Source organism: Nyctereutes procyonoides, unplaced genomic scaffold, assembly GCF_905146905.1.
Source record: "Nyctereutes procyonoides isolate TBG_1078 unplaced genomic scaffold, NYPRO_anot_genome, whole genome shotgun sequence".
NCBI classification, from domain to species: Eukaryota; Metazoa; Chordata; class Mammalia; order Carnivora; family Canidae; genus Nyctereutes; species Nyctereutes procyonoides.
Window position 1 is genome coordinate 12,196,506 of NW_026575132.1, and position 25,090 is coordinate 12,221,595.

The following is a 25,090-nucleotide window of genomic DNA, read 5'->3' on the forward strand; positions in this document are numbered from 1 at the left end:
ACGGGCTGCCCTCATTTGGTAGTTCTATTTTTAACTTTTTGAGGAACCTCCATCCTCCTTCCCATAGTGGGTGTACTAATTTACATTCTCAGCAACAGTGTACAAAGGTTCCCTTTCTCCACATCTTCGCCAACACTTGTTTTTTTCTTTATGGTAGCCATTCTAGCAGGTGTGAGGTAATATGTCATTGTAGTTTTGATTTGCCTTTCCTTGATGATTAGTGATGTGTTGAGCATCTTTTTGTGTACCTTTTGGCCATTTGTGTATTTTCTTTGGAAAAATGTATATTCAATTTCTATACCTATTTTTTGTCCAGTTTGTGGTTTTGCTCTTGATTTGTAGGAGTTCCTTATATAGCTTGAATATTAACCTCTTATTGGGTATATGATTTGCAGATATTTCATTCTGTCGCCTTTTCATTTTGTTGATTTTTTTTTCTGTATAAAAGCCTTTATTTTAATGTAGTTTTACTTGTTCCTTTTTACTTTTGTTGCTTGTGCTTTTAGTGTCACATCCAAAAATCAGTTGCGAAGATCCACATCAAGGAGCTTCTCCCTGTGTTTTCTTTTAGGAGTTTTATAGTTTCAGGTCTTATGTTTTACACCTTTACTGCATGTTGAGTTAATTTTTGTGAATGGTGTAGGATGGAGTCCAATTTCATTTTTAAATCTGTGTTTATCCAGTTTTCCCAGCACAACTATCCTTTACCTATTGAGTATTCTTGGCTTATTTGTCAAAATATTGGTTGACTGTAGATGTGAAGATTCCTTTCTGGCTCTTGATTCTGTTCCATTGACGTATCTATTTTTATGTCAGTATAATAGTGTTTTTATTACTCTAACTTTATAATACATTTTAAAGTCAGGAAGTATTGAGGGCACCTGGGTGGCTCAGTGATTGTGTTTGCCTTTGGCTTAGGTCCTGATCCTGTAGTCATGGGATCAAGTCCGGATCAGGCTCCCTACAGGGGAGCCTGCTTCTTCCTCTGCCTGTGTCTCTGCCTCTCTCTGTGTGTCTCTCATGAATAAATAAATAGAATCTTAAAAAAAAAAAAAAAGTCAGGAAATGTGATGCCTTCAGCTTTCTTCTTTCTTAGGTTTACTTTGCCTCTTTAGGATCTTTCATTTCACATGAATTTTAGGATTGTTTTTTCTATTTCTGTGAAAAATGTGGCACTATTTCTTGTAACTGAATCTTGAGTGATTACCCACCCATCCCACGCCCCAAGACCTAGCGTAATGCTCACTGTTTAATTGAAATGTCATTGTGTTTTTAATTTTTTTTCTTGCCCTTGCAAACACTGATACTTGGTAGGTTGTCATTAAAACATTTGTCGGTAGTCTTTGGGTATGGAAAGAGATTGTGATGTATTTAAGTTTGTTCTGTGCTACTGCTTATTATTTTTGCTATTGAGGTATAACTGGCGTCAAATTATTAGCTTTAACTGTACAGCATAATGGTTTGCTATTTGTATATGTTGGAAAACTACTACCACATTAAGTCTGGTTAACATTTATCACCATACATGAAGAGTTTTTTTCCTTGTGAGAGAAGTTTTAAGATCTATCTTAGCAACTTTAATGTATAATACAGTATTATTAACTATGATTACCAAGGTATACATTCTGTTCTTATGACTTATTTATGTGCTACTGGTTATTGAGTCTCTAATTAATCTCTCTTCCCTTTGAATTAGAGTATAGTAGTGTCATTTGTTTTTTTCCATTTATAAAGCACAGGTGGAGGATCATGGTCAAAGGGCCTCTGATGACTTACCTAGCCTGTTAGGCCTTCCATCTTGATTTTTTTTTAAAAGATTTTATCTATTAGAGCACAAGCTGGGTGGAAGGGGAGAGCAGCAGGCAGAGGGAGAGGGACAAGAAAGCTCTCACTGAGCAGGGTGCCCCGTGTGGGGTTCAATCCCAGGACCCTGAGATTATGACCTGAGCCAAAGGCAGCTGCTCAACTTTCTATCTTTAATTTTTATTTACCTTTATGATCATCTGTGTTTTAGTATTTTTCCTCATTATGGACTTTTTTCCTGTGGGTATAAAGGCATAAATATGAAAAGGAAAATCAGTCCGTAAATAATTGTTTCAGTGTTTGTAATTAAGTTACAGATTATTTCGGAATTGTGGAGAAAATACACAGGTTCTCAGATGGCCTCATTTTGTTAGATTTGAGTTTAATATTTTCAAGTTTTTGTTAATCCAAGTATAAATAGAACTAATTCAGAATTTAGATGTGTTTCAGGGTGATTAGGTGGCTCAGTTAAGCATCCAACTCTTGATTTTAGCTCAGGTTATGATGTCAGGGTTGTGAGATCGAGCTCTGTGTTGGGCTCTCTGCTGGGGGATGGAACCTGTTTAAGATTCTGTTTTCCTCTCCATCTGCCCTTCTCCTTCTCTAAAAAAAAAAAAAAAAAAACAAACAAACAAACAAACAAACAAAAAAAACGAATCTAGATGTATTTCTAATTTCCTGTGACTTCAAATGCCAAGTGTTACTGTTGACTGGTTATTTTCCAGATGTTCCTTAATGATAAAACTTTGGTCTTTGTTTAGAAAGAATCTTACTTAGTAGCTTAATGTTACTGTCTCACTATTGCAAGTGAAGATTGACATGAATGTTACTGTTCATAGAAAGGGCAGCTAATTTTTAATGATAATTCAAAAAAATTCCAGCTGGGCTAGCAATTGCTTTTAAGTAGTGAAAATATATTGTAATGAAAAACTAAAGATGCATATAATTTTTGTAAATATTTTCTTTTTTAAAGCATTATTTTATTTATTTTAGTTATTAACTTATTATTAAATATTTACTTATTTATGTTTTAATTTCATTTTTAATCTCTATACCTAACGTGGAGCTTGAACTCATGATCTTAAGATCAAGAGTCACATGCTCTACTAAGCCAGCCAGGTGCCCCTACATATTTTCTTTTTTTTATGAGATGAGGTTGCTTCTGAGAAAAATTTGTTTATAATGTAACTCTCTATAATGTGGACTTTCCTAAACAAGATTTCAGAATAATTATTTTCCGACTACTTAAATCTTTGAGAAATTTAGTGTTGCAGACATACACAAACCAGAGAAGTCTGTCATAAGCTATTTTTGTGTTTGGCATTTTTTTCAAGTTTGTACTAACAGAAAATACTTTGTTGTATCTTTGAGGGAAATAATTCTTCTTGTGGACATAAGGAACTAGTAAGCATGTCTATCACCATTGTGTGGGATATACCATGTTGCTGGCTGAATAAATACATCAACTATAAGAAGGAAAGTGAGGAGTGGAGAAACAGTAACTTGCTGTATTTTAGGTTTATCCATTACTGGAGCTGTATAATCATAAATACAGCACATTTCTTCTTTTCATAGTTTCTAAGATCTTTGCTCTATTTTACTGTCTTTTGTTAAGCTATTTATGTATTTTTCACTATCATTTTTAGCTTAAGGTGGTGTAAATTTGTGCTGTCTTATCCCATCTTTTTTTTTTTTTTTTTTTTTTGAAATCTCTTTCATTTAACATTTTGCCTTTGAGAGAAGTGACAGTGACCTGTAAGGTAGGAAACAGTGAGCTACCTTACTCTGGGGAGAGCAGGTTATAAGATAGTAAACCGCTGGCAGTAAGGAGGAGGTGTATTGTGAAATGTCATTCTTTCACATTTTCATCTTTTAATCTTAAGGTATTAGCTTTTAAAATTGACCCTGTTGATCCTGTACTTGGAGCCCTTGGTTTTGCTTCCCCACTTCATGTGCTGGAGTGGATTTTTAAATTATTCAGTCATTTATTATTTACTAAACTTCAGTTTGTTTTAATTTTATTTAGTTTTCCTTTATTTAGGTAGTACTTTTTTGCTTCTTGAGTATGAAATGGAGTTTTGCTCTTTAACATAATTAAGACATAGTGATTGCCTTAAGGTATGTTTTAGGTACTTTTATTGTTATTTGTTCAGGGGCTTTGCCTCTCTCCCAGAAAGTAATGAGTCATCATGTAAAAGGTAAAAAAAAAAAAAAAAAAAAAGATTAATTTATTTTGTGGCCAAACCATCAAGGTGAGTTGAGTGGAAATCCCATAATGGAAATAGAATCCAGTACATATCCATAGCATTCCTAAGTGGCATGAGTGGAAAGATGAAGACAGTTTAATCCAACAGACATTTATAGATTTCCACCATGTTCTAGCCTTTCTGGAGAGAATAAACATAAGACAGTAGTCCCTGTGTTAGAGCTGGGAATAGAAATTACATAACGATTGAAATTCTACTTTTGAAATATTTAGGTTTATTCTGAACAAAACAGTATTATATAACATTGAACTATTACCACTCTTTGGTTTCAAACTGGGTGTTGTAGTTGCTTTTAGTTATTATATTTGGTAATGAATTTTTGGTTTGGCAGTTTGCTTAAGGCCCGATACTTGTGACAGGAACATTCATGTATAGGAGTTATCGTTCTATAATGTTTTAAGAATTCTGCAACTTGGATGTTTTCTAGATTCTTAGAATTTGGTATTAACCAGGTAATTATATATTAACATGAAGGAGAAATGATTTGAAAGAGAAAAGGCTTAGTAATTCCATCCTAAGTAAAAATAATGTCATTAAGGTTCAGCCTAGTACTTTTATGTTTATTCACTTCTGATGAGTAATAGTCTCCACATTAAACATGAAAAGTCCTTTAAAACTCAATCATTATTTTAATTGGTCCGAAGGAGATAATTAGCTTAAGAAGTAGTGGTAAAAAAAAATATGTATAATTTAGATACATGCCTTTTATTGGCTGAAGTGACTATGGAAGAGTTTTTTACATGCTTAATTATAAGTTATGTGTTGACAGGGTACTTAAAAGTTGTATGTTTGTAGATTTATGAGTCAAAATTTAATGGTGGTGAAACAAAATTTAATGGTGGTGAAACAAGTTACTGGAAACTTGTCCTCAATTTTTTTTTTTAGCTCAACAATAATTTAATATTATTCCATCCAAGTAATAAAGTAAGGAATTTCTTTTAGTTTTAGTTTTTTTTTATTTTTATTTTTTTATTTATGATAGTCACATAGAATGAGAGAGAGAGAGAGAGAGAGAGAGAGAGAGAGAGAGAGAGGCAGAGGGAGAAGCAGGCTCCATGCACCAGGAGCCCGACGTGGGATTCGATCCCGGGTCGCCAGGATCGCGCCCTGAACCAAAGGCAGGCGCTAAACTGCTGCGCCACCCAGGGATCCCTTTCTTTTAGTTTTAATTTAAAAGTTAAAATTAGGGGCACCTGGGTGGCTCAGTTGTTTGAGTGTCCCACTCTTGATTTCAGCTCAGGTTGTGATCTCTGGGTGGTGAGATCAAGCCTCATGTCAGACTCTGCTCAGCAGGGAGTCTGCTGAGATTGTCTCTCTTTTGGTCCTTCCCCACCATGTGCTCTCTCTCTTTAAAATATTTTTTTTTAAAAGCTGAGATTAAAGAACTTTTTGTTTTGTGAACCACTTGGAAATAAGTTGCTGACCTGATGTCCCATCACTGCTAAACATTTGAGTGTGTTTTTCCTAAAAACAGTTTTAATTCAATCACAAAATAACCATCAAAATCAGGAAATGATATGATCTTTTTTACATATTCTAGTTGACATGGTTTATTTCTCTATAACTTTAGGACTAGATAACTATTTTTTAATGAATTACTAATTTACTTTTATGACAAACCAAGTTAAATAAAAAAACAAAAATTGAAGCCAGAAGTTTTTAAGAATCATACAGCTTTGAAATTGATAGAATCATTGTAGTCATATAGTCTAGTATTTCTCAAACTAGCACTACATAATGTGTAAAAATAGCTGTGTTGTAAAGTGGATACTGCAAAATGTGCCTCCTTCTGAACCTGCAAGGTACAGTATAATTTTAAGTGTTCTGGGGTGTCATGTAGTAAACTCGTTTGACTTACCTAAATGTAGTATTTCACAAAATGTATTAATCCTCAAAACTATTTTTGCATGCCCAACAGCTATTAAATACGCTGTTGTAGTTCATTTTCTTCTTTTTATAAATCTTGAGGCTTATGTCCATAGAATTTGGACATTGTTTTAAAGTCATCTATTCCTGGACCACAACTTTTGGACTTTTTTCTGAGTTTATATTCAAAAGTTTTGAGTAAGGGATGCCTGAGTGGCTCAGTCAGTTAAGCACCTCACTGGATTTTATTTTAGATCATGATCTCAGGGTGTGAGGTTGAGCCTGGCCTTGGGCTCTTCTGCACTCAGCTGTTAGTCTGCTTGAGATTCTCTGTCTTCCCCTAAAAAAAAAAAAAAGAGTTTTAAGCAATTACATTCCAGATGGTTAGCACTTCTCATGGGGCACCTGGGTGGCTCACCTGGTTAAACATCTGCCTTCTGCTCAGGTCATGATCTGGGGGTCCTGGGATTGAGCCCCAAATGATTGAGCCCCCTGTTGAGCAGGGAGCCTAGTTCTCCCTTTCCTCCCCGCTCATGCTTTGTCTCACTAACACTCTTGTAGTTCTGTCTCTCTCTCAGAATCTTAAAAAAAAAAAAAAAAAGTTTAGCACTTCTTTGCTATTCATAATTTGCTTCCCCTCCTGTCCCAACCCATACTTCCCACATGGTTTAAAACAAAGTCCATTTCTTTCTCTAAGGCCTGCTGTGAATTTAGGTAACTCTGTGACTCTGCTGTCCAATAAAGTAGTCACTTGTCATTTATTTGCTATCTAATTTTTTTTTATCTAATGTTTTTGAATTGTGATCTACTTTACAAACCATAAAATTCACCCACTTAACTACAGTTTGGTGGGTTTTACGATATTCGCAAGATTGTGCAACCATTACCACTGTCTGATTCTTAGAACATTTTCATCACTCCAAAATGAAACCCTTTGTTAGTTACTTTCCCATCCCCCCCATCCTCCATGTCACCTGGAAACCTCAAATCTTTCTGTCTCCATGGGTTTGCTTATTCTAGGTATTTCATTTAAATGGAATCTTACAATATGTTATCTTTTGTGTCTAGATTCTTCCATTTAACATAATTTTTTAAGGTTTACCATGTTGTAGTATATCAGTACATCATTTTGTCTTTTCTTTTAAGTAACAGCTTTTTAGTGATATAATTTATATACCATGCAATTACTCATGTAACATGTAAAATTCAGGGACTCTTAGCAATCTTTACAGATCTATGCAGCCATAATGTTAATTTTACAACATTTTTGTTATCTCAAAAAGAAACCTTGTACTCTAGCTGTCACTTCTTTTTTTTTTTTTTTTTTTTTTTTTTTTAAAATAATTTTTTTAAATTTTTATTTATTTATGATAGTCACATAGAATGAGAGAGAGAGAGAGGCAGAGACACAGGCAGAGGGAGAAACAGGCTCCATGCACCGGGAGCCCGACGCGGGATTCGATCCCGGGTCTCCAGGATCGCACCCTGGGCCAAAGGCAGGCGCCAAACCGCTGCGCCACCCAGGGATCCCTAGCTGTCACTTCTTATTCCCGTAGCTATTCATTCGTGTCTAAGCAACTCCTAATACACTTCTGGTGGTTTTTTGCTTTTTCTGAACATCTCATATAAATGGAATCATGCAATGTAGCTTTTTGTTTTTTTTTTTCCACTTAGGATGTTTTCAAGGTTCATTCATGTTGTATTATGTACCAGTGCCTCATTCCTTTTTAATGACTGAATGGATATACTATATTTGATTTATCCATTTATCGATTAATTTTGGGGTTGTTTACACATTTTGGCTATTATGAATAATGCTACCACACATACAGAACATATAACATTATACATATTCATATATAAGTTTTCCTGTGGGCATATGTTTTTATTTCTCTTGAAATGAGAATGGAATTGCTAGATGATATAACTCTATGTTTAACCATTTGTGGAACTTCCAGACTGTTCCCAAGGTAGTTTGTAGCCTATTGTATGAAGGCTCCAGTGTCTCCACATCCTCACTGACATCTGCTATTGACTGTCTTTTTGAGTATAGCTATCTTAATGGGCATGAAGTGGTAGTTTTTTGTAACTTTTTGAGTTTTGGTGTTCATTTGCCTAACTAATGATGTTGATTATCTTTACATGGGCTTATTGATCATTGGTGTATCTTCTTTGGAGAGATGTCTGTTCAAACCTTTTGCACATTAAAAATTGGATTATTTGTCTTTTAGGTTTTTTTTTTTGTGTGTGTGCTCTTCTTTGTAATTGTATTTCAAGGTCTGTCCAAAACAAGGCCCCAGAACCCCCAGGTTCAAGTATGTCCCTGAGCTTGGTCCACTGCCGTCTTCCATTCACATTTGGGTATTCGTTCACCATTAAACCTCAGGACAGAAGATGTGATGCAGCAGGACTCCTTCCATGGCATGAGTCCTTTGCTGATTTGAGAGGTGGCAGTGGCAGGCAATGTGGAAAACACACTGGAACTTTTCCTTGGAACTGCTGTGGTCAGAAGTGCCTGCCAGGAGCATCATCATCTTTTCCTTGACCCTCCCTCTAGTTTCTGAAGATATAGCAGAAAATAATCTTCTTTGAAGATATTGGTAACAATTCCAGAAGACAAAACACATGCCACCAATGCACTGTGCTTTCAGATATTCTGGGTTTAATTCAGCTGCCGAATGAGCTGATTGATGCATTCACCTCGATAGCCAGGTAAGCCCACTTCCTTGAGGAAGCCCACACTGTTTTTGGTAGCATTTTGGGCTATTGAGAGGTGGAAAGGACATAAGAATGCAGAGATGGCCTGGAAATTCTTCCCCGGAAAGGCAATTTCATGAATGAGGTCTTCCAAGCAAATAACACCATACTTCCCCAGATGCTCCTCAATCACTGTGTTGTCTGTCAAAGGGATGGTTTTATTCTTGACCTTGGCTTGTCCACGTTTCAAGATGAGTTCCCGGACAAACTTCAGATTTGGAAATCCCCAGGTCACATAAGGTTCCACTATCCGCAGCGTCTTCATAGTCTGGGGGGTTACTCTGAAAAAGACACCACTGAAGATCTTCTTCAGGCGCAGCCTTGCAATGGTCCTCTGCACCAGTGAACTCACCTCATTAATCCTTTGGATTTGTACAGTGAAGGCCAGAGAATGTTTATCTGGTACTTCTAAGCCATGAGGTTTCATTTCCAGGCCTCTGAGGAGCACCCTGTCACGCTGCTGCCACCAGGAATCATGTAGGAATCACTCCAGTCACTTAAACTTGAGCTTTTTTCCTTTCTTCTGCTCCTTCTTATCCCAAAGTGCCTGCTTTGCTTGAGTTGCTTTAAGGGCCTGATAAGCCTTCCTCTTTTTCAGGAGATTTTCTGGAACCAAAGGGATCTTTTTTCTTTGCTCTTGCTCCACCATGTTTCCCGAGCAGCGGCTACTGCTCATGCTGTCTTTTAGTTTTTTAATTGCAAAATTTTTTCAAAAATTTTGGATACAAGTCCCTTTACAGTACATGATTTGCAAATATTGTTTCTCATTCTGTGCGTTTTCCTTTTTTTTTTTTTTCCTTAAGATTTAATTTATTTATTCATGAGAGACACAGAGAGAGAGAGGCAGAGACACAGAGGGAGAAGCAGGCTCCATGCAGGAAGCCTGATGTGGGACTTGATCCTGGGTCTCCAGGATCACGCCCTGGGCCAAAGAGGGTGCTAAACCACTGAGCCACCCGGGCTGCCCTCCTTTCATTTTCTTGAGGGTATTCTTTGACATGCAAGTTTTTAATTTTAATGAAAGCTTAACATATCTAGTTTTTCCTTTTTTGTGAGCTTTAGTTGTTATATTTAAGAAACCAAAGCCTAAGTCAGGGTCACAAAGATTTATTCCTTTATTTCCTCCTAGGAGTTTTTTACAGTTTTAACTTTGACATTTAGGTCTTTGATCCCTTTTGAGATAATTTTTACATATGTTGTGAGGTAGTAGTCTATGACATTTATTCCCTTGCATGTGGATATCTAGTTGTCTCAGCATCATTTGTTGAAAGAACTTTCCTCATTAAATTGTCTTGTTGAAAATTAATTACCCATAAATGTTTGGTTTTATTTCTGGGCTCTGAGTTCTATAACCTTGATCTGTGTCTCTCCTCATGCCTTTACTACAGAGTGTTGATTACTGTACATTTGTAGTTTTCAAATTCTGATGTATGTGTCTTTGAAAAGAATTTTGTTCTTTTTCAAGATAATTTTGGGGGCACCTGGGTGGCACAGTCAGTTTAAGGCTGACTCTTGAATTTGGCTCAGATTGTGATCTCAGGATTGGGAGATCAAGCCCATGGTTGGGCTCCACGCTCAGCATGGAGTCTTTCTGGACTTTCTCTCTCTTCCTCTACCCCTCAGCCCTATGCTCATTCTCTGTTTAAAATAGGTAAATAAATCTTTAAAAAGAAAAAAAAAAGATAATTTTGGTTATGCTGTCTCTTGGATTTGTATGGGAGTTTTAGGATCATTTATTAATTTCTGCTGGAAAGACTGCTGGGATTTTGATAGGGATTGTGTAAAATTTGTAGATAAACTTGAGTAGCCATCTTAATGATATTAAGCCTTTCGTCCATGAACATGGAATGTCTTTCCATTTAATTAGGTAATCTTTAATTTGTTTTAATGATGGTTTATAGTTTCAGTGTCTTATACTTCTATTTTAAAAGTTGTTTCTACGTATTTTTTTTTATGGTGTTATAAATGAAGTTGATGTTTTAATTTCCTTTTTGGATTGTTTATTGTATAAAAATACAATTGATTTTTACATATTGATTTCATATGGTTACTTTATGTTAATTAAATTTAAATGAAAAATTTCTACTAGCTTTTAAATGTTCCATAATCATAGTACCTACTGACTACTGTATTGATAGCACAATTTGATTATTTCCAGCATTGCAGATCTATTGGATGTACAATAAAGAATTAAAAAAACCAAGAGTACCTTTGCCTTTGATTTTCCTCTGTCCAGAGGCAGTTTCCTATTTGTTTCCTTTGATGTTTATCTCTATATGTCTATGCTCATGTTGTTATTTTTAGTGTGTTGGACATTTCTACTATGAGAAATGGAGACTTTGTTTTTTTTACATTTTTTATCCTATCAACATGACTTTTAGCAATTTTGGGTTTATTCAGTTTGTCCATTATATCTATGTAAATATTCACAGCTGAAGCCCACAGTGGACTATAATTATACTTTTTAAGCAGATGTTTTCTTTGGCACTAATAATTGTCTTATTTTTTGGCTTATTCATCACGTATACATCTATCTCTAATTCATCTCTAAACTTTCCCCTGGACTTATAAATCTTAACATATTAAAACATCAGTAATCTATCAGTTGCCAAGACTGTGAAGAGTCTGAAATTTAACTCATACTTTCAGGTTAGATGGTCCCAGTTTTATTGGTGTGGCAGAGGATTTGAGACTGTAGGGTCAAAGACAAAGGACTTGATTACTTACAGGAATAACATAAACCAGAGTATCAGCATTTTCTTGCATCCCCAAATCCCAGTTCTCAGTGTGATATGAAGGGCCAGATATCTACATATGCAGTGGGTTGCACTATTGGGAGGGAGACTGAATCTTTTATATTGGTCAGTAAGCATGCCTGCCCTTTGTGCCATAGGGAAACAGTCTATCCTTTAAAGCTGTTTTCTATATAATTATCCTTGAAAAGATAGTTCAGAACAAAGTGCTTTTGCTCACATGATGTACAGAAATGCAGAAGACCCATGAAGAATTCTCTCTCAATTATCAGTTTCATTTCTACTCTCAGGAGACCTATTTCTTCGAACCCTGTGCCATTTTCTCCAGTCTAGATTGTGTGGTTATTGTTTTAGTTCTGCATAGTTTTTGTCTCTAAAATTTCCTTTGCCATTGATCTTGGGTTTGCCTTTTTGCCTCTTGATGTAGATCCTATTTTCTGGATCCCATGATTCCTTCTTTCTTGGCTTTTTGTTTTGAAGAAGGACTAGAGGATCCAGTGAGAAAGAATACATGGAAAGTTTTAAAAAAAAATTGACACCTGTGTGCTGAAAATCGTATTCAACTTTCCCTAGATGGATGCTTTGACTAAGGATAGAATTATACTTTGGAGATAATATTTAAATGTTTTAAAAATGATTTGTATTGGGGCATCTGAGTGGTTTATTTGGACATTTGTCCCTTGATTTCTCCTGGGGTCATGATCTCAGGGTTATGTTGGGCTCCATGTTGGGAGCACTCTTAAGATTCACTCTCTGCCCTTTCTCTCCCCACTCTACCCCCGATCACATACATGTGCTTATGTGTGCGTTCTCTCTTTCTCTCTCTCTCTCAAATAAATACATAGATAAATAAAAAAAATAAAAATTATTTGTATTGCCATGAAAGGTCGTGAATAACAAAGATTTTGACTGGTAAGAAGGAAGGTGAAATTTTGGGTGGAGAGGATTATTTGAGCACCTAGACAGTAGGGGACAGAAATAGTAAGCATAGATAGCTATGAATAGGCCAAAGAAGCAGTTCAGCAAGAAGGGTATGAAGGAGCATTTAAAGATACCAGGAATGATCTGGTTCAGAGAAACTCAAGTTTGCTAGAGATCAATAAAATTGTGGCTCAGGATATGGGCTAGGTAAGAAGCAACAGATGAGTGAGAAGCCCAGCGTGCAGAAAAGGAAATTTGCTTGGCAGTTAGGTTCGACCAGTATTTAAGGGTATGACTTTCCAAGATCAGGAAACTTCTGAGTTGAGGCTGTTGACCCAACACAAAGATTAGATAGGACCCTTGTTAGTCTCTTTCGGTTCTTATCATTTATGAAACAAGGGAGGACCAAAATCAAAGTAACTGTTTTCAAGAATGACTTATGCTTTATTATTTAGAAGTAATACATTTCTTAGAAGTGTAACCTTAGGATTAGCACCATATCTAATGAAGCAGCTGGTGGCTGTCAGTCAGCTTTGGTATCTAAAGCATACTCTTTTGAAGGGAGATCAAAACGTGTGTCTTTGGCCATACCAGCAACCTTCACTAAATAATATTTTCCAATAAATCTATTAGAAAAGTTACTAAGAAAACTGAGTGGCGTGGATCAATGCCCTTCTCTGAATCAGTGTCCAGAGAATGGGGGGGGTGGACTTTTGGTAGGCTTGTATCATGAATCCATACCTGTAGCACAGGTAGATAAGGAAGGGTGGGAGTCAACCCACAGGGACTGAATTCTCCATATGAAGGCAGAATTCTGTTTTCAGAAGAACGGTAATGAATGCTGAGCAAGAAACAATATTCTCTGTAATACTGCTTTGCTGTACTGAATTTATTTTGGTGGGAGGCAGTATAGAAGAAGACAGAGGCTAAAATATGAAGAAAAAGTATAATGAAACCCTAAAGAATACAGGAAGGCAGAGCCTGTTGTATTGTGTGATATTAAAAACAGATGAGGAATGAACCTAAATTTCAACTAGACCATCCTTTATTGCTACTTACAAAATGGCCGCTGGGGGCCTCCTGGGTGGCTTAGCTTAGTTGGTTAAGTGTCTGACTCTTGGTTTTGGCTCAGGTCATGATCTCATGGGTTTTGAGATTGAGCCCCATGTTGAGCTTCCAGCTCAGCAGGGAGTCGGCTTGAAGATTCTCTTCCTCTGCTCCTCTTCCCGTTTGCTTTCTCGCTCCCTCTTTTTGAAATAAATAAATCATTAAAAAAAAAAAAGGCTGCTGCATGGAAAAAAACAAGAATTTAAATTTATTTTTTATTTATTTATATTTTTAAAATATTTTATTTAATTATTCATGAGAGACATAGATAGAGGGGTAGAGACACAGACAGAGGGAGAAGCAGGCTCCCTGTGGGGAGCCTGATGAAGGATTTCATCCCAGGACCTCCAGATCACGACCTGAGCCAAAGGCGGACCACCTGAGTTGAAGGCAGATGCTCAACCACGGAGCCACCCAGGTATCCCAGGAATTTAAATTTAAATTTAAATAAGATATTGACATAAGTATTCCCCATCCTTTCACCCATATTAAATTGTGTCTTATGTCTTATAACTGGAATGAATCACCCATGTTGAGGATCTCAGAGGAACCCATAAAGAGGGTCAAAATTTGGTGTTAGCATAGAGCATTGACATCAGATTGCTTTGAAACGGTCACGTAAATCCTTGCACTTTTCATTTCTCTTTTGCTTTCTTCTACCATGCTGCTTCTGATTCTGGAGAAATGAACTGGAAGCAGCAGCATGAAGAGGGGAAGAAGAGTGAAAAGCAGAAGAGCAAGGTAGAAGAATAATGAAAGAACACACATTGCTCTAATTCTGGCTTATGTAATTTTCAGTTTAGGCCTGAGTGGAGGAATTAAAATGAAAATTGAATTTCCGATTTAGATTGAAATGATCTTTTTAATGTTTGAAAATGAAACTATTTTAATACCTGAAAATTACTAGAAAAGCTACAAAATCTGGTGGCATAATCTAGGAACAGGAAAAGGAGACACCAACATAGCATGAGTTGGAGGAAAGATTTAATTTCATTTTATTACATTTTCTAATTATAAATAACTGTGCAGAGAACATCTGTGAACAGAGTTTTTATCTACATTTCTCTTTAACATAGTTTCCCAGAAGTGGGTGTAAGAGTATGAACATTTTAAAGACATTTGGCATATCTTGCCAAATTACTTTCTAGAAAGATTGTATCTGAAAAACATTTTAACCAGTTGTGTGGATTGTTATCTTTCTTCACCTGTCTTCACCAGGCTTGATTGTTGTTTTTGAAATTTTTTGTTAGCTTAAAGCTGCAAAAATGTGTATCTTTTAATTTACTTTGCTTCAGTTATGATAGAGTAATAGCAAACATTATCAAGTTTTTGGTGGTTGCTAAGTATGTGTTTCACTTTATTTAATATTAAGTCTTCTGAGTTAAATACTAATCTTCATTATAGAAGTGAGAAAATTGAGACTTAGAAGACTTCTCAAACTTTAATATGCATACGAATCACCTAGGCATCTTGTTAAAACAGATTCTAAATCAGTAATTCTAAGATTTGATCCAGCGTTCTGAATTTCAAACAAGTGGGTTCTGTATACCGTTGATACTAGTCAGACTATACTTTGAGAGACAGATGCTTGGAAGTTTAAAATCTTGCTTATTATGGTGACATAGCTAGTAAATGGTGGAGCCCAAATATGTTTGATTTCAGGCTTTAAGCATGAAGCTGTGCTGTGCTAGTGAGATTAAACTTTTTTTTCTTGTTTATTCCTTATTTTAATTTATTTCATGAACTTTCTGATCTAGCCTTTGTTCTACTTTTGTGTTTTTCCAAATGGTTTTCTGTCTTTACCTCTATTGGTTTTACGGGTTTTTTGTTTGTTTGTTTGTTTTTGTTTTGTTTTAAGTAGGCTTTATTTTTAGACCAGTTTTAGGTTTACTGAAAAATGAAAGTGTACAGTTACATATACCCCTAACCCCACCTCCTCCCAGTTGCCCTTAATTAATGTCTTGTGTTAGTGTGGTACGTTTGTTATAACTGATGAGCCAGTGTCTATAATTGTTCTTAACTAAAGTCCATTAGGGTTCAGGTTTGGTGTTACATATTCTCTGGGTTTTGACAAATTACAATATCCTAAAGAATAATTTCACTGCCCTGAAATTCCCCTGTGTTCCACCTATTCAGCCCTCCTTCCTTCCCCACAAACCCCTAGCAATCGCTGATCTTTTTACTGTCTCCATAGTTTTACTTTTTCTAGAATGTCATATAGCTAGAATAATACAGTAGTATGTAGTCTTTTCACTTTGGTTTCTTTCACTGAGCAGTATACACTTAAAACTTCCTCTGTCTTTTTAAGGTTTCATAGCTCATTTCTTTGTATTGCAGAATAATATTCCCTTGTATGATGTACCACAATTTGTTTATGCATTCACCTATTGAAGCACATTTTTGTTGCTTCCAAGTTTTGGCAATTATAATTAGTTGCCAAAATATCCTTGTGAGGTTTTTGTATAAAGCTAAATTTTCAGCGCATTTACCAAGGAGCATAATTTCTGTATCACATAGTAAAAGTATATTTAGTTTTGTAAGAAACTCCCAAACTACTTTTCATTTCACCAGCAGTAAAAGAAAATTCTTTTTTATTTTTTATTGGAGTTCGATTTGCCAACATATAGTATAATACCCAGTGCTCATCCCGTCAAGTGCCCCGCTCAGTGCCCATCACCCAGTCACCCCATCCCCCCTCCCACTTCCCCTTCCATTACCCCTTGTTCGTTTCCCAGATTTAGGAGTCTGTCACCTTCTCTAATATTTCCCACTCATTTTCTCTCCTTTCCCTTTTAATCCCTTTCACTATTTTTTATATTCCCCGAATGAATGAAACCATATAATGTTTGTCCTTCTCCGATGGACTTACTTCACTTAGCATAATATCCTCCAGTTCCATCCACATTGAAGCAAATGGTGGGTATTTGTCGTTTCTAATGGCTGAGGAATATTCCATTGTATGTGTAGACCACATCTTCTTTATCCATTCATCTTTCAGTGGACACTTTTTTTTTTTAAGATTTTATTTATTTATTCATGAGAGACACAGGGAGAGAGAGAGAGGCAGAAACACAGGCAGAGGGAGAAGTAGGCTTCATGCAGGATATGGAACTCGATCCCGGCTCTCCAGGATCATGCCTCCGGCTGAAGGCAGCGCTAAATTGCTAAGCTACCCTGGCTGCCCAACACCGAGGCTCCTTCCACAGTTTGGCTTTTGTGGACATTGCTGCTATAAACATCGGGGTGCAGGTGTCTTGGTTTTTCACTGCATCTGTATCTTTGGGGTAAATCCCCAGTAGTGCAATTGCTGGGTTGTAGGGTAGCTCTATTTTTAACTCTGAGGAATCTCCACACAGTTTTCCAGAGTGGCTGTACCAGTTCACATTCCCACCAACAGTGCAAGAGGATTCCCCTTTATCCACATCCTCTCCAACATTTGTGGTTTCCTGCCTTGTTAATTTTCCCCATTCTCACTGGTGTGAGGTGGTATCTCATTGTGGTTTTGATTTGTTTTTCCCTGATGGCAAGTGATGCGGAGCATTTTCTCATGTGCTTGTTGGCCATGTCTATGTCGTCTTTGGTGAAATTTCTGTTCATGTCTTTTGCCCATTTCATGATTGGATTGTTTGTTTCTTTGCTGTTGAGTTTAGTAAGTTCTTTTTTTTTTTTTTTAAGATTTTATTCATGAGTGAGACAGAGAGAGAGAGAGAGAGAGAGTAAGACAGAGAGAGAGAGTGAGAGAGAGAGAGAGAGGCAGAGTAGACACATAGACACACAGGCAGAGGGAGAAGCAAGCTCCATGCAGGAAGCCCGGCATGGGACTCCATCCCAGGTCTCCAGGATCACTCAATCCTGGGTCTCCAAGATCAGGCCCTGGGGTGAAGGCGGCGCTAAACCACTGAGCCACCCAGGCTGCCCAATAAGGTCTTTATAGATCTTGGATACTAGCCCTTTATCTGATATGTCATTTGCAAATATCTTCTCCCATTCTGTAGGTTGTCTTTGAGTTGTGTTGACTGTTTCTTTTACTGTGCAGAAGCTTTCTATCTTAAGTCCCAATAGTTCATTTTTGCTTTTGTTTCCCTTGCCTTCATAGATGTATCTTGCAAGAAGTTGCTGTGACCAAGTTCAAAAAGGGTGTTGCCTGTGTTCTCCTCTAGGATTTTGATGGATTCCTGTCTCACATTTAGATCTTTATTCATTTTGAGTTTATCTTTGTGTATGGTGTAAGAGAATGGTTTAGTTTCATTCTTCTGCATGTGGCTGTCCAATTTTCCCAGGATCATTTATTGAAGAGACTTTTTTTCCAGTGGATAGTCTTTCCTCCTTTGTCGAATATTAGTTCACCATAGAGTTGAGGGCCCATTTCTAGGTTCTCTGTTCTGTTCCATTGATCTATGTGTCTGTTTTTGTGCCAGTACCACACTGTCTTGATGATCACAGCTTTGTAGTACAACTTGAAATCAGCATTGTGATGCCCCCGGCTCTGGTTTTCTTTTTCAGTGTTCTCCTGGCTATTTGGGGTCTTTTCTGATTCCACATAAATCTTAAGATGATTTGTTCCAACTCTCTGAAGAAAGTCCATGGTGTTTTGATAGGGATTGCGTTGAATGTGTAAATTGCCCTGGGTAGCATTGACATTTTCACAATATTAATTCATCAATCCATGAGCATGGAATATTTTTCCATTTCTTTGTGTCTTCCTCAATTTCTTTCAGAAGTATTCTGTAGTTTTTAGGGTATAGATCCTTTACCTCTTCGGTTAGGTTTATTCCTAGGTATCTTACGCTTTTGAGTGCAATTGTAAATGGGATTGATTTCTTAATTTCTCTTTCTTCCGTCTCATTGTTAGTGTATAGAAATGCCACTGATTTCTGGGCATTGGTTTTGTATCCTGCTACACTGCTGAACTGCTGTATGAGTTCTAGCAAGTGCTAGTAAAAGAAAATTCTTGTTCCACATTCTCTTTAGCATTTGGTGGTGTTAGTATTTGGTATTTTAGCCATTCTAATAGGTGTGTAGTGTTATCTCATTGTTTTACTTTGCAATTCCCTTGTGACCGACTTAAACCTTTTCATATGCGTAGTTGCCATCTGTTTATCTTCACTGGTGAAGTATCTGTTTAGATTTTTTGGTTTTTTGAAGATTTTGTTTATTTTATTTGTGTTTGGGAGAGGAGAGAGGGGCAGAGGGAAAGACAGAATCTCAAGCAGACTCAGGACTGAGCACCGAGCCTGGTGTGGGGCTCAATCCCATGATTGTGAGATCATGACCTGAGCTGAAACTAGGATTTGGACACTCAAGCAACTGAGCCACTCAGGCACCTTTGATCTTTTATTTTTTTTAAAAAAAGAAATTTGATTGCTTACTTATTCTTGAGGTGTTTTTTTTTGTTTGTTTCTTTTTTTGGGTTTTTTTGATCTTTTAAGAAGGCTCTACACCCAGCTGGGGCTTGAACTCATGACCCTGAGATCCAGAGTCACGTGCTCTACCAACAGCCAGCCAGGTGCTCCTACCTATTCTTGAGTTTTAAGAGTTCCTTACACATTTCGGATGTCAGTCTTTTATCAGAGGTGTTTTGTAAATTTTTTTTCTCAGTTTGTGGCATATTTTTTCAACGTAACTTTTTTTTTCCAGGGTTTCACAATGTAACTTTTTTACAGAGTTGTAGTTTTAACTTTTCTGTCTCAAATTTGTTTTTATATTTATGTCTTTCACTCTCTTGGGTATAGATTTTTATTTCCATTTTAAAATGTCATTTTATAAATTAAAACATTTTGTAATATAACACTTATGGAGATCATGGTTGCCTTTTTGACCATTGCTTTCTTTATATTTAGCAGAATTTCTCCATCTAAAGATCAGATAACATGGCGATGCCTGGGTGGCTCAGCGGCTTAGCGCCTGCCTTTGGCCCAGGGCCTGATCTTGGAGTCCTGGGATTAAGTCCCGCGTTGGGCTCCCTGCATGGAGCCTGCTTCTCCCTCTGCCTGTGTCTCTGCCTCTCTCTCTCTCTGTGTCTCATGAATAAATAAATAAAATCTTTGAAAAGAAAAAAAAAGATCAGATAACATAAAAGGGGCTGTCATTTCTTTTGAGCTCTTCCATTGTGCCAAGTTCTGTGCTGCGTTTATGGCATGCATGATGTTGTTTAATTTTCCGTCTTTTTCGCTATTTCTGTCATGTCCTGTCTTTCCTTATTTCCCAAACCTGTCTTCTTTATTCTTATTTGAATACTACAGAGATTAAAACCACTTACTACAGAGATTAAAACCACTTACTAAATCTTCTTCATGTTTCCACCTTAACAAACCTTATACCTGCAGCAACTTTCTCCTTTTTTGTCTTTTTTTGTTAAAAGAACTCTCTTCCTTCTGTCAAAGACCAGTTGCTCCATTTGAGCTGTTTCTTATGTAAATACATGAGAAATACATGTTCCTTTGCTTTAACTCTCTTCTTCAACTGTTCCTGTCTCATTGGAACATTTATCTCAGCATGCAAACATGCTCTATCATCTCCCATCTTTTTTTGTTTTGTTTTTAGATTTTTATTTATTTAGCCAGATGTGGGGCTCAATCCCAGGACTCCAGGATCCTGACCTGAGTTGAAGGAAGATGCTTAACTGACTGAGCTACTCAGGTGCTCTATCATCTCCCATCTTAGACTTTTTTCTAACCCTATATTCTCTTCTAGCTGTGCTCTCATTTTTTTGATTCCCTATATGAACAGACATTTTCAAAGGTTTATCTACCTGTGCTTCCTTTAATCCTAACATTCATGTTAATCTGGTTTCTATAGTACTATTAAACAGAAATGCCTTTTTTCATATTCATCAAATGATCCCATATTGCCACAGCCATTCACTGGATGCTTTTCTGGCTTCATCTTTTCTTGATTTCTTAGTAGCATTGACCATGTCTTCCTTCTTGAAAGTCTCTCCTCTTGGTTTCTATAATATTGCTTTCTTTGGTGTTTTACCTCATTTGTCCTTGACAGATTCTTTACTTTCTATTATCTAGTCTCTGAAGGTTGAGTTCTGAAGGATAGTTCCTAGTCATCATATATTCTCTTTATTCTCTACACCTCATTCTTTTCATTTTGTTTAATTTTTTTTTGGTACCAGTACTTCATATTTCACACTGTTTATAGGTAGTGTTGGGGATACAAGGGTGCTTTGCATTTCCATGCTTTTAAAGAGTGTGTATTTTTTCATTTTCATTTTTCTTTAAGATTTTATATATTTATTCATGAGAGAGAGAGAGAGGCAGAGACACAGGCAGATAGAGAAGCAGGCTCCATGCAAGGAGCCCGATGGGGGACTGGATCCCGGGACTCCAGGATCACGCCCTGGGCCAAAGGCAGGCGCCAAACTGCTGAGCCACCCAGGGACCCTATTTTTCATTTTCTTCTAAATTTCTTGACATCTGTCCCAAATAGGTTCCCACTGCTTTTTGATTTTCTTAGAGACAACTCAGATTCAACATGATTCTAGTAATGCATAAGTAGGAACAGACTTAAGGATTTAGCTGTATATCCTTTGAAAATAGAGACTAGTGATAAATAGTATTTGTGGAGGTGAGACCTTACATGTAATTGTGAAATTCTTACCTTTGAGATAGCAAAGGCTTCTTTGTCAATTTTGATTTGAGTTCTGTCTTGTAGATAATGTGTGTACTTGTGTAGTAAGCCATTTGTGTCTCCTTCAGTATTTTCTTAATGTATTATGGTTAAGTGCAGTGCCAACATCATAATAGTGAAGCTTCACTAAGAAGTAAAAGTAGTTTTTGTCGATTTTATTATCAGAAATAGAAGAAATTGTCGCTGCTTGTTGATAGGGGAAGTGTGTTCATGCTAGTGAGTTCATTGTTACTAAACACCCTTTTCCTGTAGCTAATGAAAGATCTTAGTAATGACTATATTTTGGGGATATAGGTATTTTTTAATTCTAACTGAAAACATTTGGAAGAAGTAATGGCTGTATTTTGCAGAAGAACAATTCTAAAGTGTAGTCTCAAAAAAATGAACATTCTTGGTTTGGTTTTATTTATTTTTATTTTAAAAAGATTTTATTTATATATTCATGAGAGACACAGAGAGAGAGAGAGAGAGAGAGGCAGAGACAGAAGCAGGCTCTACGCAGGAAGCCCGACGTGGGACTCGATTCTGGACTCCAGGATCACGCCCTGAACCAAAGGCAGGCGCCAAACCGCTGAGCCACCCAGGGATCCCCTCTTGGTTTGGTTTTAAAATAGGATTATCCTGGATTGTACTTTGGAGTGGCATTGATCCAGAGGTCTGAACATGACTCTGAAAGTTCCAGTTGTAGAGTTTAAAAAAATTGATAAAACCAAATGATATACCATGAATTCACAAAGGTCATTCTCAGTTGATCCCATTATTATAACCTAAAGGACATGTATTTAAAAATACTTCTGTATTAGGCCATTAAGATTTAAAAAAAAAAAAAAAAAAAAAAAAAAAAGAAATTATCATTCTTTCATCATTTGTTTTGTTTAGTGGTTTTTATTGTGATAAATATACATATTCTCCAATTAACCATTTGGAATTAAAATTCTCCATTTTAACCATATTTAATTGTGTGAGTCAGTCGCATTAAGTACATTCACAGTGTTGTCCAGCCATTGTCACTTTCCATCTTCAGAACTTTTTCATTATTCCACACAAACTCTGTACCCATTAAATAATAGTCCCCCACTCCTTCTCTCCTTTACTACATTCTATCTGTATGAATATGCCTATTCTAGGTACTTTATATAAGTGGAATCATAGCATTGGTCTTTGACATCTTGCCTATTTCACTTATGTTTTCAAGGTTTATCCACATCATGGCATGTACCGGACTTTCATTTTTTTTTTGAGATTTAATTATATCCCATTGTTTGTAACCACCAAATTTTATTTTATTTTATTATTTTTTTAAAGATTTTATTTATTCTTTTTTTTTTAAATTTTTTATTTATTTATGATAGTCACAGAGAGAGAGAGAGGCAGAGACACAGGCAGAGGGAGAAGCAGGCTCCATGCACCGGAAGCCCGATGTGGGATTTGATCCCGGGTCTCCAGGATCGTGCCCTGGGCCAAAGGCAGGCGCCAAACCGCTGCGCCACCCAGGGATCCCTATTTATTTATTCTTGAGTACACAAAGAGAGAGAGGCAGAGACACAGGCAGGGGGGAAGCAGGCTCCATGCAGGGAGTCCGAGGCAGGACTTGATCCTGGGACTCCAGGATCATTCACGTACTGGGCGGAAGGCAGGCGCCAAAACACTGACCCACCTGGGAATCCCCACCACCAAATTTTATTATCCATTCATCTGTGGAGGGACATGTAGGTTATCTCTACCTTTTCACTATTGTAAGCAATGATGCTATGGACATTGTTGTCCAAGTATCTTTTTCAGTACCTGCTTCAAATCTTTTTGGTATATACCTAGAAGTGGGATTACTGGATCATATTGTAATTCTCTGTTTAACTCTTTGAGAAACTGCCAAATTGTTTTCCACAGTTTCCACACCATTTTATGTTTCTACCAGCAGTGCACAAGGGTTCCATTTTTTTTGTTTGTTTGTTTCCCTGTCGGGATTGTTTTCTGTTTTTATTTATTTATTTATTTATTTATTTATTTATTTATTTATTTAGTAATAGCCATTCGAAATATGTATGGAGTAGTATCAGGTGGCTTTGGTTTGCATTTTTCTAATGATGTGATGTTGCGCATGTTTTTATGTACTTTTTGGCCATTTGTTTATCTTTGGAGAAATAGCTACTGAATGTTTTACTCATTTTCTTATTGAGTCTTTTTTTGTCATTGAGTTATAGGAGTTCTTTATATATTCTGGCTATTGAACCCTTATCAGATACACGATTTGCAAATATTTTCTCCCATTCCATGAGTTGTCTTTTCACTGCCTTGATAGGATCCTTTGCACAAAAGTTAATTTTTATTTTTTTTTTATTTTTTTTTTTATAAATTAATTTTTATTGGTGTTCAATTTACCAACATACAGAATAACACCCAGTGCTCATCCCGTCAAGTGTACCCCTCAGTGCCCGTCACCCATTCACCCCCACCCCCCGCCCTCCTCCCCCTCCACCACCCCTAGTTCATTTCCCAGAGTTAGAAGTCTTTATGTTCTGTCTCCCTTTCTGATATTTCTCACACATTTCTTCTCCCTTCCCTTATATTCCCTTTCACTATTATTCATATTCCCCAAATGAATGAGAACATACACTGTCCTTCTCCGGTTACTGTGGCCAAGTTCAAAAAGGGTGTTGCCTGAGTTCTCCTCTGGGATTTTGATGGGATCTTGTCTCACATTTAGATCTTTCATCTATTTTGAGTTTATCTTTGTGTATGGTGCAAGAGAGTGGTCCAGTTTCATTCTTCTGCATGTGGATGTCCAATTTTCCCAGCACCATTTATTGAAGAGACTGTCTTTCTTCCAGTGGATCGTCTTTCCTCCTTTATCGTATATTAGTTGACCATAAAGTTCAGGGTCCACTTCTGGGTTCTCTGTTCTGTTCCATTGATCTATATGTCTGTTTTTGTGCCAGTACCACACTGTCTTGATGAACACAGCTTTGTAGTACAACCTGAAATCTGGCATTGTGATGCCCCCAGATATGGTTTTCTTTTTTAAAATTCCCCTGGCTGTTTGGGGTCTTTTCTGATTCCACACAAATCTTAAAATAATTTGTTCTAAGTCTCTGAAGAAAGTCCATGGTATTTTGATAGGGATTGCATTATACGTGTAAATTGCCCTGGGTAACATTGACATTTTCACAATATTAATTCTGCCAATCCATGAGCATGGAATATTTCTCCATCTCCTTGTGTCTTCCTCAATTTCTTTCAGAAGTGTTCTATAGTTTTTAGGGTATATTTTGAGAACCATTTGAATGGTAAATGGTTCTCCAACCTTTTATTTTCAGGTTGTAGGTGTCCTTCTGTCTAAAATGAGTCTCTTGTAGACAGCAAATAGATGGGTCCTGCTTTTTTATCCAGTCTGAAACCCTGCGCCTTTTGATGGGGTCATTAAGGCCATTCACGTTCAGAGTTACTATTGACAGATAAGAGTTTAGTGTCATCATGATATCTATTTAGTCCTTGTTTTTGTGGATTGTTCCACTGAACTTCTTCTTAAAGGGGAGTTTTAAGAGTCCCCCTTAAAATTTCTTGCAGAGCTGGTTTGGAGGTCACATATTCTTTCAGTTCCTGCCTGTCTTGGAAGCTCTTTATCTCTCCTTCCATTTTGAATGAGAGCCTTGCTGGATAAAGTATTCTTGGTTGCATGTTCTTCTCATTTAGGACCCTGAATATATCCTGCCAGCCCTTTCTGGCCTGCCAGGTCTCTGTGGAGAGGTCTGCTGTTACCCTAATATTCCTCCCCATGAAAGTCAGGGACTTCTTGTCTCTTGCTGCTTTAAGGATCTTCTCTTTATCTTTGGAATCTGCAAGCTTCACTATTAGATGTCGAGGTGTTGAACGGTTTTTATTGATTTTAGGGGGGGATCTCTCTATTTCCTGGATCTGAATGCCTGTTTCCCTTCCCAGATTGGGAAAGTTTTCAGCTAGGATTTGTTCAAATACATATTC

General features: G+C 36.9%; 1 protein-coding gene and 1 pseudogene across 6 annotated transcripts in view; one reads left to right on the top strand and one right to left on the bottom strand.

The window, feature by feature from the left end:
• The window catches only part of ABI2 (abl interactor 2), a 125,643-nt gene that overhangs the window by 22,205 nt on the left and 78,348 nt on the right, over positions 1-25,090 (top strand). The window lies entirely within an intron of this gene.
• LOC129522806 (60S ribosomal protein L7-like 1) lies at positions 8,541-9,416 on the bottom strand (annotated as a pseudogene).